Below are 14,371 nucleotides of genomic sequence, written 5' to 3'. Positions count from 1 at the left end.
GGAGTTTTATGGTTTCAGGATCTATCTTCAAGTCTTTGATCCATTTTGAGTTTATTTTTATGTGTGGCGTCCTCACTCTCTTTTAAGCCTTAATCGATAGTCCCCTTGAGACCCATCAGACTTCCACTAACAGTCTTCTCAGGGCCTTTCCAGTTTTTGCCTGCTGCCTGGTCTCAAAGCCAATGACACACGTTTTAGATTTTTGTTCACTGCAGCGCCTCACTCCCAGGAACATATTTTGTTCCAATCATCTACTGCTGCATAACAAACCACACCAAACTTAGCGGCATAAAAACCAACAATTTTATTATGCTCATGGATTCAATAGGTCAGGAATTATAGAGTCCAGCAAAAATGGCTTGTCCCTACTCCATGATGTCTGGGCCCCAAATTGAGAAGACTTGAATACCTGGGGTTGACTTAAATGGTTGGAGATGGAATCATCTGGAGCTTCTTACTCAAGTGTTGGGCACCTAGAGTGGGAGGATCTGAGGCCAGGCTTGCTGCTGGGCTTCTTATGGCGTGGCAGCTGGTTAGCAAGAGAGGCTGTCCTGAGAGAGAATGTCTGAAAAGTGAGTTCCCAGAGACCAACACAGAATCCCAGGCATATAGAGAGTCTATAAGAAATATTTCCTGAATTGAATGATTTCAGTCAATTGCACCAACATCCTACCAGACACATAGGTAGGAAAATCCCATGCCCACCTATCTTTCTAACCCCTCACCTACATACCTTCCTGAGCCCCATCACCGCATTGCTATAGACTGAATGCTTATGTCCCCCTCAAAATTCATATGGTGAAACCCAATCCCCAACGTGGTAGTATTTGGAGGTAGCGCCTTTGGGAGGTAATTAGGTTATGAGGGTGGAGATTCATAAGAGATTCCTGTCCTTATAAAAGAGGCCCAGGGGAGGTCCCTTGCCTCTTCCGCCATGTGAGGATACAGCGAAGAGATAGCCATCTATGAACTAGGAAGTGGGGCTTTAACACACAAGGAATCTGCCAGAGCCTTGATCTTAACCTTCTAACCTCTAGAACTGTGAGAAATAAATTCCCCTTGTTTATAAGCCACCTAGTCTATAATAGTTTGTCATAGTAGCTCGAACAGACAAATGTACTGACTATAGACCTCTTGTCAATCTCTGAACCAAACCTCTGTGCCTTTGCTCAGGCTGTTCCCTGGACTAGATGCCCTCCTTGCCCAGTTCCCATTCTCTATTCTTCGTCTTCTGCAGGCAACTTGAAGGACTACCTCTTCACCTCCAAATTCAAGTCAGAATAAATCTCTCGTTCCACTTATCCCAAGACATGTTGCCTGAATTCTCCCTGGCACTTAGTTAACAGCACCATCGTACTTATGCTTACGTCTCATGTTCTCCTTGAGTTCACAAGTACCTTGAGTTCATCTGGCTTACTCATCTTCTATCCTTCACTAGTGTCTATCTTCTATACTCACTGGTGTCTATTAGGTTATTAGCACAAATTACATCCATGACCATTGTAGAATAATAGTGTGTTTTTGGTAAACTGCCATTATTTCTGCCAGTGAGTTCCTTGAGGACCATGTCTGACACAGTAACCGGCACATAGTAGGTGCTTAATCAACAGTTACTGAATTTTTAAAATTAAAAGAAAACCGGCAGTGAATTTATTTCTTAGCCTTTACAAGGTACTTTCACTTGGCCTTTCCACTTATCTCAACATAATTGCACCTTTCCTCCACAGACTGGCCCTATCCGAATTATATTCCTTGTTTGTCACTTTTCAACGTGTACTAGTCCTCCACCGGTCAAGTCAGGCTCCGTTATGACCCCTTTGCAGCAGATAATATTTTCTACTTCTGCTAATATAATGATGTTCCACTGGAATGAAAGTTCCAAAATCCTGCCTCATACAATAAAGGTAGACTAGGTAATCTAGACTAAACTTCCTGGCTGAGAAAAACTGGACAATTATTAATAGCATCTGTTTGAAGTCATCAGAGAACCACCAAGGCACTTGAGGAATGACAAGGCCAAAATAGGAGGAGGAGAATAAAACCCAAAGAGGTGAGCCCAGCATTTAGTGCCACTTTTCCCCATAGGCAGGAATTCTAAACAGAAGGGTCCATGGATTGAATTCAAGGGATCCACACACTTGGATAAGAAAAAATCACAGGGGCCGGCCCAGTGGCATAGTGGTTAAGTTCGCGCGCTCCACTTTGGCGGCCCAGGGTTCGCAGGTTCAGATCCCGGGTGCAGACCTAGCACCGCTCATCAACCCATGATGTGGTGGCATCCCACACAAAAAGAGGAAGACTGGCACAGATGTCAGCTCAGCAAAAATCTTCCTCAAGCAAAAAGAGGAAGATTGGCAACAGATGTTAGCTCAGGGCCAATCTTCCTCACAAAAACAAGAAAAAATTACACCTTTATTTTTACTAACTTCTAACTGGAATTTAGTATTTCCTTCAATTATGAATGCAAATATAGTAGAGTTAGCAGTACCTGTGGTTTTGTCAACAATAGAAATCTCAGATGTTTTCATATCACATTAAAGTTGTACTAGATATCTCACATTATCATTTACACTCATCATCATTTAAAAAATAAGGTATTATTGTACCCACTAGTAGTTCCAGGGGCCCCTGCCAGTCCTGAAAGGCAGCTGACAGACTGAGCAGGTAATAGTTTTGAATTAATGTTAAGTTCCTGAGTTTACAAACGACTCTTGAGGATTGGTGGTCAAAAAAAGTGGAGCTCAGGACCCACGAAGGCTGAGGAGAGAGATTCTGGTAAATCCCTAAGGCTCTGGTGGGCACACTGAAAATCTCTATCTGGAAATAGAGCCGCCCTCCCTGACACTTAAGCCTAGCTTCAAATGAGTTCAACCCCTGATTGGATTGAAGTAATCCAGGATTGCTAGTGCTCAGGCCACCTGCCAGAAGCCAACATAAATCCTCTCTAAAGAAAGACAATGTCATTTTGGCCTCATATTATCTCTATAATTTTTCATATACAATGTACAATACTCAACTAAAGGGGAAAAACCTATACTACAAAATAAGACGATGGAGTAAAAACCCAAGAGTAGAATAGATAATAGACACAGACACACAGGGAATCTAGATGATGAATTACGGACTTTTTAATAACCAAGCTTTACTATGTTCAAGTAAATGAAAGATAAGATCTAGTAAAGAAACCATAAAAAAAGAACAGAATGATAATTCTTGAACTAAAAAATACAATAACTGGAAAAGGCTACATACTGTATGATTCCAACTATATGACACTGTGGAAAAGGCAAAACTACAGTAAAAAGATTAGTGCCTGCTAGGGGCTGGGGTCAGGGGGAAAGGATAAACAGACAAAGCATGGAAGATTTTTAGAGCAGTGAAAACACTCTGTATGATACTATAGTGATGGATATATGTCATTATACATCTGTCTGAACCCATGGAAGGTACAACACCAGGACTGAATCCCAAGGTAAACCACCCTTTGGGTGATTATCATGTGTCAGTGTAGGCTCATCATTTGTGACAAATGTACCACTCTGATGAGGGATGCTGGTAATGAGACAGGCTATGCATTTTGGGGGGCACTGAGTATATGGGAAATTTCTACCTTCCTCTCAATTTTGCTGTGAACTTAAAACTGCTCTGAAAAAATAAAGTCTTTAAAAAACAAACCAAAAAAGCATATTTAAACTACCTAAGTTTTCATATTTAAACTACCTAAGGTTTTTATTCTATATGAATAAACTATAGAAAGTAAAGCTAATTAAAACTCTCTTTGTGTCTGGGAATAAAAATAAGGAAGAATGAAGATGCACTGTGGGGGCAAGGCTAAGAGAAGGACAAGAGACACTGGTAAACAAATCCTAAGGTTTCTTCAAGCTAACTTTCAATCATTCATAGTTTCCCCAGCTGGCAATTTCCTTTTTTTCTTCTTTTGCCTTTGAAAGAGTGATTGGGTCCGGCCCCGTGGCCAAGTGGTTAAGTTTGTGTGCTCCACTTTGGCGGCCCAGTGTTTCGCAGGTTTGGATCCTGGGCACGGACATGGTATCGCTCATCAAGCCAGGCTGAGGCGGCATCCCACATGCCAAAACTAGAAGGACCCACAACTAAAACTAAACAACTATGTACTGGAGGGCTTTGGGGAGAAAAAGGAAAAATAAAATCTTTAAAAAAAAAAAAGAGAATGATTAAAAGTTCCATGGATAAGATTTTAAAAAGTAAGAAAATAAAACAATATTTGAAATTAAGAACTCAGTAGATGGTTTAACAGCAAATTAGATATAAATGAAAAAAGAATTAATGAACTGGAAAATAAGTCAGAAAAAATATCCAAAAGAAGCATAAAAGACAAAATAATGAAAAATGCAGAAAAGTGCATGAGATAGAGGATACCATGAAAACGTCTAAAGTTTGTGTAATTGGAATTCTAGAAGGAGTGAAGATAGTGGATCAGAAGCAAATTTGAAAAGCCAAAAATTGAGAACTTTTCAAAACTAATAAAAGACATCAAGTTACATGTTTGAGAAGCACTAAGAACCCCAAATAGTTTAAATATACAGAAAAGCAAACCTAAGCACATTATAGTAAAACTACCAAAAACCAAAGATCAAGAAGAAATATCCAAAAGGTAGCCAGCAATAAAAGACAGATGAGGGGCTGGCCCCGTGGATGAGCGGTTAAGTTCGGACACTCTGCTTCAGCGGCCCGCGGTTCCCTGGTTTGGATCCTGGTTGTAGGCTTACGCCCCACTCATCAAGCCACGCTGTGGAGGCATCCCACATGGAAGAACTAGAACGACCTGCAACTAGGACATGAACTATGTACTGGGGCTCTGGGGAGAAGAAGGGAAAGAAGGGGAAGACTGGGAACAGACGTTAGCTCAGCGCCAATCTAAAAAAAAAGATGATTTTCAAAGGTATAAGAATAAGACTGACAGCTGACTTCTCAACAGAAGCAGTAGAAACCGTAAGATAACGGAATGGTATCTCCAAAGTGCTAAAAGAAAATGACTGCCAACCTAGAATTTATACCAGAAAAAACTGCCCTTCAAAAGTGAAGCTGAGGGGCTGGCCCTGTGGCTGAGTGGTTAAGTTCGTGCCTCTGCTGCAGGCGTCCCAGTGCTTCGTCGGTTCGAATCCTGGGCGCGGACATGGCACTGCTCATCAAACCACGCTGAGGCAGCGTCCCACATGCCACAACTAGAAGGACCCACAATGAAGAATATACAACTATGTACCGGGGGACTTTGGGGAGAAAAAGAAAAAATAAAATCTTAAAAAAAAAAAAAAGTGAAGCTGAAAATTCAAATAAGGTCTATAGTTAATAGTTTTCAATTAATGTTAAGTTCCTGATTTTCATAATTACACTATGGTAATAGAAGATGTTAACATTAGTGGAAACTGGGGGAAAGGGATATGGGAACTCCGTATTATTTTTGCAACTTTTTTCTAAGTCTAAAGTTATTACAAAAGAAAAAAAGGTGAAATAAAGATAGTTTCAGAATGAAAACTAATTTCAGAATGGAAGCTCCATGAAGGTTGGGATTTCTTGTCTGTTTTGTTCACTGCTGTATCCCTTAGTGTCCAGAACACTGACTAACCCAAAGGCACCCAGTAAATATTTGTAGAATGAAAGAACAACAGTAGCAGTGGTTATCACTTATTCAACACTTAGCATATCTTAGGTAGAATACCAAGCACTTTACATGCATTATCTTTACATTCATTATCCTTCCAATACCCATATAACATAGAATTTTATATTTCCTATGGTCTCCCTATTTTATACATGAGGCTAAGCAACCTGCCCAAGGTCACATACTACTAAGCGGCAGGTCCTCAAACACAGCTCTGACTCCACAGTCTGTGTTCTTAACCACTAGGCTACAGTGCCTTCATGTCACACAAAAATACTTTTCCTTTCTTTTTTGCTTATTCAAAATTTCCAGGTTAATATCGGTCACTGTTCTCCAGAGAAACAGAACAATAGTATATAGAGATACATATAAGAGAAGATTTAGTTTATGTGATTATGGAACTGACTCATGTGATTATGGAGGCCAAGAAGTCCCATGTTTTGCCTCTGCAATCTGGAGAACCAGGAAACTTGGTGGTGTCATTCAATCCAAGTCTGAAGGCCTGAGAACCGGGGGGGGGGGCAATGGTGGAAGTTGTGGTCCGAGTTGGAAGGCCTGAGAACCACGAGCTCTGATGTCCAACGTCCAAGAGCAGAGGAAATGGATGTCTCAGCTCAAAGAGAGCAAATTCACCCTTGGTCACCTTTTGTTCTATTCAGGCCTTCAACGGACTGGATGATGCCCAGGTGCATTGGTGAGGGTAATCTTCTTTATTCCGTCTACTGATTCAAATGCTAACCTCTTCCGAAAACATCCTCACTTGTTAATCAACAAGCATTATATCCTCAACTCGAATACCTCCCCGTATAGGCAAGTGGTCACATCTCATATTCCTATCGATACAGGCCACATTTGAAGTTCTATAACAATACTCGATATTCTGGTAAAGGGATAAAGAAAATATTTAGTCAGAAAAACTATGCAAGGAACAGTGTTTTAAGATGCTTTAGAGATCAGGCTTGTATGGTTTAAGATGTTAAACATCAAATATGACTCAGTAAAACACTACCTTAAAAAGGTGGTTTACATCAAATTTTCTACGATATCTTCTTTCCTTACGGCAAGTTAGTGGATACTCAGGGCAATTTGGAGAGAGCATACAGTTCTCTTGGTTAAACCCCCTCGAGAGGGCATGTATACTGCAGAGAAGGTGAAGCATGAGAGCGTGCAGAGGAACAGCTATCCCTCCGCATGTCAACTGCAGCTTGTGTGGTGTAAATATACTCTCCCTGCCTGGAACCGCCTGCGTAACATTCTCTCTTCGGGCTCTGTGGTTTCTCAATACATTCCAACTGTTCGGAGGCTGGAGCTTGGCTCAGCAAGCACAGATAAACAGCTTCCTGGAGCAGGCTGCCAGTGTGAGGAGCAATGACCTCAGCAGAGAACGTCTGCTTTTCATTACCCTGAGCACATCACTGCACTGCTAGAGCTAAGAGGAGGAACAGTAACAAGTTGGATAGAGTTGACCGGCTCAGGTCTCCCGTTACACCTCGAATTTTTTAATCTTGGCAGCTGGAGGAAAGAGGGTATAAACAGGAAGTGAGGAAATGGCTTATAGGTAGACAAAAAAATAGGAAAGCTTTCTTAGGCTATTCTCTGAATGAACTAAATGATGAGTGAAGTAGCTAACACTAAATGGGTAATAGTCATGCAGGAAATCATCAAATGTCTGTAATCTTCAAAGAAGTACACAAAATGCAGGGTAAGCAAAAAGCGTTACAGAAAACACAAGAGAGACTAAAAAAGACTTCAAGATCTTCAACTCTGGGGCTGGCCTGGTGGCACAGTGGTTAAGTTCCCACGTTCCGCTTCTCAGCGGCCCGGGGTTCGCTGGTTTGGATCCTGGGTGCGGACATGGCACCGTTTGGCAAAAGCCATGCTGTGGTAGGCGTCCCACATATAAAGTAGAGGAAGATGGGCACGGACTTTAGCTCAGGGCCAGTCTTCCTCAGCAAAAAGAGGAGGACCGGCAGTAGTTAGTTCAGGGCTAATCTTCCTAAAAAAAACAGATCTTCAACTCTGACATCATTTAAAGAAAAAGAAGAGAAAGACTATCACTTTCCAAGACATCCACGAAGTAGGAGAGAAGCCAAACTCCCAGAAAACTGGAGCTAAAGGGGAATGGGACATAATGAAAATGAATTATCTACAGCCAGACATTTTACACACGTCATTTCCCTGGATTTGCACAGTAACCCTATGAGACAGGTACTATCATCCCTAGCAAGACCCTGACTTGGAAAAGAAAACACAAGGACATTAACGAAGACATTTGTCGTTGATGTTATTTTAATGACAAAGGGATGAGTTGAAGGCTGCTTCTATGCCCACTCCGGAACAGCATTACCTCCTGCTGCAGGCCCAGAATTCAACAACCCTGGGTCAGCGTGTCCTAAAATAAATTTACACGCTCAGGACATTTTCTGATAAGACAGTTTCCACTGTGCTGGTCAGAGCTGCATCTGATAGTTGAAGAAAGGAATCACAGTTATGACCTCAGACAGGAAATTGGTTGGACATGACCCCACTTGAGGGATCCTGAGAAACAATTTGTTTCGTGGGGAAGTCACTGACTGTAAAGATGCACCTGCCACGGGGCTGGAAGCTAAGAGGCGGACAAACATCTTAGCAAATCATAGTAACAGAGAGAAGCTTCATTGGACTTTCATTCCACTTTTCTCAGGGAAGAGGAACCTTTGTGTGGCTGCCAAAATCCTCACTGTCCCTCCTCCTTCCCTTCTGCCCCTCCACCCCCATCCCAGTTCATTAAAGGCCTTCTGGTCGAAGGTGCCAGCTTGTGTCATTCTTTCTTGCTCTGGTGCCAGGCCTGTGCAGCCAGTACCACAGCTCTTTTCAAGCTCTGGGCAAATTATGGAAGAAATTAAAAGTACCGATGGATTTCAATTGTTCTATTGTTGAGGAAGTCAAGCTTCTTAACTCCTGAGGAGCTATTTAACATCACTAATGGCACTACTGATACGTTAATTCAGATTTGTGTGTGCCTGCCTGATTGCCAGACGAGTACTCAAGGAATTATCAGGGTGGCACGTATGAGAAGGAAGACCAGGGCTTGGATTGGACCAAATGAAGATACTTCATATTATTATAGATTAAAATAAATCAGGCAGTTTCTCTGGGGGAATATTTTAGTATGGAGAATTATACCTCAATTTTCTATTAGCTAGCTGTAAAAGCAGCTCCCGTGCAAACAGAACTAATATCACAGTCTTGAGAATACTTCAGCCAAGGATGGCGTTCCTTCATTTCCTCTTCTTGAACGGTTTCACAACAGCTAAGTTTCTCTTAACTTGTAGAAGGGAGGGGGTGGGGAAGTAAAGTCTTTCCTGACAGGGAGAATCTGGGCCCAATTATTACTTCCATAACCTTTGACTCCGACTTCTAAATGAGTCAGGGGACCAGTGGGCTGTGAAATGGCTTCCTCAGTTACCAGGTCAAGTGCTGCTGGATGGTTTCCTGTAATCAAAACACGGACTGAAGAAGAGAGATGGATTCTAAGCAAATACGCAGCTGCTTCTATCCTCAATGAGCCCGGATTTTTACATTTCAGGATAGATTTTGGTGACTCTAAACTCGCCCATAGTCTCCCTGCAGTCTTCTTGCTGTAGAATACCTCTGGTCCTAGAGAAAAGAACCAGAATCCTCTACAGATTTCACAAATGACAGCTTAACAGAAGTGCCCGGGCCAATAACAGTGAGGAGAGGATTGCTCTAGCTCAAGGCAAAATCTATTCCTGGCAATTATCTGAGTCTGTGAGAATCCAGATGCTGACAATGAGAAATGGGTAATTTTCTGTTACAATGTGTCAACTCCAGCTGAGAACTGAACTACGGAAAAAAGATGGGTGGGGGGAAGCATTACCCCTTTTGAAGAAGCCTATAATAGGATTAGTCACCATTACTTCACCTCACCACATTTTGGCTCAAGTTAACAACAATAAGTAGGGAAAACATGGAGCAGAAGTGGCCCAGAGAAATCTCAGTCCATCCCTCATTCAAAGCGATGAGCTTGGAAATCAGTGAAGGCCTGGTTTGTTCTCATGTGTTTCTTGTTGCTCCAAATCTCTGCTCCTCTGTTACCATGGGCACAAGAAGAACCTCAAACAACATTACTTAAATGCTGGATGGTAGATAATCCTAAAAAATCCGCCAACTTTAGAACTGAGAATTTATACCCTGACTGTTCTAGATTATTTAGGAGAGAACTGGGTCATCTTTTCATAGGGCTTAGAGCACCTGTTTAAAAAAAGAAGTAATAATACATATTTTATAATCATGGATTATTTTCATTAGAGTTACATTTTAAGTGATTTAGGAATATGAACTATTGGAATCTTTTTTCTCCAAGAGTGAATTAGTGAAGTTCACATTTCATGAATTTATTCTAATCAAAACAATAAAAAAGGAAATTTGATGCTGGTTCCTTTTACTACAATAGTATATAAAAAAAGTTTGCAAATTCCCAACTAAACTCTGATAATTAATATGTATCAGAATGGAATTATTAATGTTCCTTTTCTAAAACTGACAAAGATTTCCATCTCCATATTTATACTGTATATTAGATACACATAATTTTTTTTTAAAGATTTTATTTTTTCCTTTTTCTCCCCAAAGCCCCCCAGTACATAGTTGTATATTCTTTGTTGTGGGTCCTTCTAGTTGTGGCATGTGGGACGCCGCCTCAACGTAGTTTGATGAGCGGTGCCATGTCCGCGCCCAGGATTCGAACCAATGAAACACTGGGCCGCCTGCAGCGGAGCGCTCGAACTTAACCACTCGGCCACGGGGCCAGCCCCGAGATACACATAATTTTTATGACTAATTATTTTATTACTTTCATTTATTTTTTATTTTATTTTATTTTAAATACTATTTTTTCCCCCTTTTTCTCCTCAAAGCCCCCAGGTACATAGTTGTATATTCTTAGTTGTGGGTCCTTCTAGTCGTGGCACGTGGGACGCTGCCTCAGCATGGCTCGATGAGTGGTGCCATGTCTGCACCCAGGATTCGAACAGATGAAACCCTGGGCTGCCTGCAGCGGAGCGCGCAAACTTAACCACTCAGCCATGGGACCGGCCCCTATTACTTTCATTTATTATATGAGCAGTGCACAAGGGAGGCCAATTACCTGTAAGACGGCTTTCTATGACCACTGTCTAGTAAGGGTATTCCATTCTGAGTAGCAGCAAATAAAATCAACCAGATTATCTTTTTTGGACACGGAAAGCCTAGATAATAAAAGTGGACAAAGAGAAGGTGAGAATCTGAGCAGAGAACTCATTGGCTTTCCAATGGGATGAGCCCTCAAGTGCCATCTCCTCAAAGAGGCCTTCCTGACCATCCTATATATCACATTACCCTAGTTATTTCCTTGTTATTTATCTTGTTACAGTTATCAGCTGTGTAACCTTGGGAATGTTACTTTTCTGTGCCTGAGTTTCCTAATGTGTAAAATGAAGATAATACTAATACCTCACCTTACAGTATTATAAGAATTAAATGAGATAATAATGTCATATGCTTAGAATGGTGCCTAGCACATAGCAAGTATTTATTAACTATTAGTTATTGCTGTTATCTGAGTTTACTTCTTTAATGACTATGTCTCTCACTAAACCCCAGGTCCATGAGGGTAATTACCTTATTTGTCTTGTTCACCACTATACCTCCATTGCCTACTACACACATAGGCACACAGTAGGTGCTCAAAAATAATCATGGAATGAATAAATTCACAAATGAATGCTGTCTTATATTCTCACATGTCCTTAAAATAAATCTTCATCAATGAAGGTAATCTGTGTACTTGCAACCAAAACAGTCACCATGAAAACTTCCCCAAGAAGCTAAAATCATCATTTAAAAAAACGAAAACAAGACACTTGAGCATAAGAAAGAGCCCTCCTGGGCCCACCGACCAAGACCACAGAGTCCCATTCTTTCTATATTAGTATGTGGAGGTCAAGCTCCCCACTGCCACAGTGTTGTAACTATCAATTTAGCTTGTGAAGAATGGTTCCCAATTCTGATAGGAATTCTCAGATTTCAGCCTATTTTTCTCTCATCATTATTTTCCAATGTCTTAAAAAACCACATCTCTCATTTTATCTTTACCGCAAGAACCTGGTCACACTCTGCTGTGGTTTCCAAGTTACAGCTACTCTGGCTTTCTTTTCTTGGATGTACTTCTTCAGAGGCCCCGACCTGGTGCTGACACTTGGTCTATTCTTGGAGTGGCACCTCTAAATACTAATTCCGTTTACCTTCCACTGGTTGAAAGACAACATTCAGAGGTAGAAGTTGCATACAACATAAAAGAAAATCCGCTGGGATTTAGTATCCTTCTTTCAAGAGTGTCCAGAGGAATATGATCCGAAGAGCTCACAGTCTCGCAGACATCCACACACAGTACAGCTTTAGCCACTCATGGTTTACCACTGATCCAGATTTGCTGGAACAATCACGGATTTGTTGAAAAACACCAACAACCAAGAAGTGACAGCACAGGTGAAAGGGCAAGCAGACCCACAGAAGAAAATCAGCAGAAAAGCCTTCCAAAAACAATTTTGAAGAGTACTTTCATCACCATTTAAAGGTAAATCATCCTGCATTAAATGTATGAAAATCTCAAGGTATGAATCTGACACTGAGAGATGGAAGTATACAGTTAACATATTTAAAAAAATCACGTTTCCTATTGTTTAGAGACAGCTCCAATTATATACCCACAAAAGGCCAATACTGAACATTTAAATGGCAATGTACTGAGGTCACCAGACAAAGCTATGTGATAAACTTTGTGGAACATTGTTCATAAGAGAAATTTCAAAGAATTTAGAAATTATATCTACAAGAGACTTCAAAATATTATCTGGTTAGGCCTCCAGCAACATTTAGCAGTGTAGTGACTTGGAGGCAGTAGAGAATAGTAACATTATAACGTTCCAGAAGAGGCTTGACTCCTAACTCTGTCACTGATCAGCCTGCGAACTTAAAGAAACTATTTTAACCTTTCTGAGCCCTTAGTTTCCTTATCTTTAAAATAGAGATAATAATAGTACCTACGCTTCAAAGAATTATAGTGGCTGACACGTAGTATGATTTTAATAAAATATTGCTTATTAGAATTTATAATTATTACATTATTATTAGCATGTAAGACTTTATTATACCCATTTCATGGATGAGGCAATTAAAACCCAGAAAATTTCAGAAATTTGCTCAAGATTATAGAGCGAGGACTCATCAGAATAAGGAACTCCTCTTCCCAGCACAGTGCTCTTTTCATTCCATTATGCTTCTACAATTCAACACAAAACTGAGGTCTGAGAAAGAAGGATTTTCACCAGATAAATAAAATTCACAATCAGAGTAAAATCAGGAGCTTCTACCATTCAGATTCCTTGTCTATCAAATACTACTTCTCATTCCATCATACATCCCCATCTTTCTAATCTTTTTTTTTTTTTTTTTAAGGATTTTGGAGCTTTGATGCTAGTTCACTTCTCAAAATAACTTGCCTCAGGCCAGTATGGTGTCTTAGAGTTAGAGAAGTGTCAGGTATATGCTACTCACATACATTACGTAATTTTTAGTTTCCTGAGGACAAGAAACAGCTCACTTGGCAACTAGATTTCTATCAGCACTGCGAAAAATCTTAAGATTTTTTTCAACAGTGTATTGGTAGACAAAAGCTACAGTCAACCGCATTCAATAGCATTTTGAAACAGTTACAAGCCTTAATATTGGCTCTCTAGAGTTCAGTATCAGTTACGTTAACCAGTGGGGTTCACTTTTGGAGTGTTACATACATGGTACACAGCTTCATAAATGGCAGAATATAGAGCTTTATCAAAACGAATCAACAAAAAAGAGAGAAAAAACAAGAGATACTCCTTATTAGTAACAAGATCAAGCATAAAAATAGATAGTATGCAATCACTTAAAATATAGATACAGTTAGAGATTCAACAAACATTTACCTAACATCTAGTATATTTTAGGCATCATGCCAGGCACTGGGAATACACAGATGAAGAAGAAATAATGCCTACCTTCAAGGAACCAGTAAAATAAGGCAAAGACTTATAAAGGAGACGGTGGGGTGCGGGGGGTGGAGAATAAAACGAAAAAAGGCAGGAAGAAGCATTGCCCCCAGAAGAATCATATTTCATCTGGCAAGGAGCCTCAAGAGTGCTGGTACAGATTAAATGGCCGAGAAACTTGACCCCTAGGCTTGTCAGTTCTGTAAAAGCAAGCAAAACTATTTAATCTCAGGCTTTATTCCCTGCCCACCTCATTTGCTTCAGCCCACACCATGAGAACAAGTAAGATCCCTTTCTCTACTTCATCCCCCTTTAGAAGACAGGGAGAAGGGACCAGCTCTGCTCCTGGAAAGCCTGTTTTTCCTAGGAACTTGAAATTCCAATCCATAATAAATCTCGATTTTATTTGCAAGACCTATAGCTCAGCAAAAAAGCTAGGGAGAGTAAAAAATTCCCCTAATAGCAACCCAAGTTTAGGCCATTAGAGTAGCCATCTGATTTTTAAGGAACCTCTAGAGAACAGAAAAGAAAAAATCTATTTTCAAGGAGGATAGAATTGAGTTCATGATTCGCCTTAAATAGAAGCCTGTAAGAGGCTATTCTTCTTTTCCTAGAATACTCCCAATAAACCAGAAAAAAAGAAAAGAGAACCTAAATGATTATATAA

General features: G+C 40.5%; 1 protein-coding gene across 4 annotated transcripts in view; it reads right to left on the bottom strand.

The window, feature by feature from the left end:
• The window catches only part of CSTPP1 (centriolar satellite-associated tubulin polyglutamylase complex regulator 1), a 177,542-nt gene that overhangs the window by 116,265 nt on the left and 46,906 nt on the right, over positions 1-14,371 (bottom strand). The window lies entirely within an intron of this gene.

This window comes from Equus caballus, chromosome 12, assembly GCF_041296265.1.
Source record: "Equus caballus isolate H_3958 breed thoroughbred chromosome 12, TB-T2T, whole genome shotgun sequence".
In the NCBI taxonomy this organism is placed as follows: Eukaryota; Metazoa; Chordata; class Mammalia; order Perissodactyla; family Equidae; genus Equus; species Equus caballus.
The sequence above is the reverse complement of the archived record's forward strand: the minus strand, read 5'-3'. Positions and strand labels throughout refer to the sequence as shown.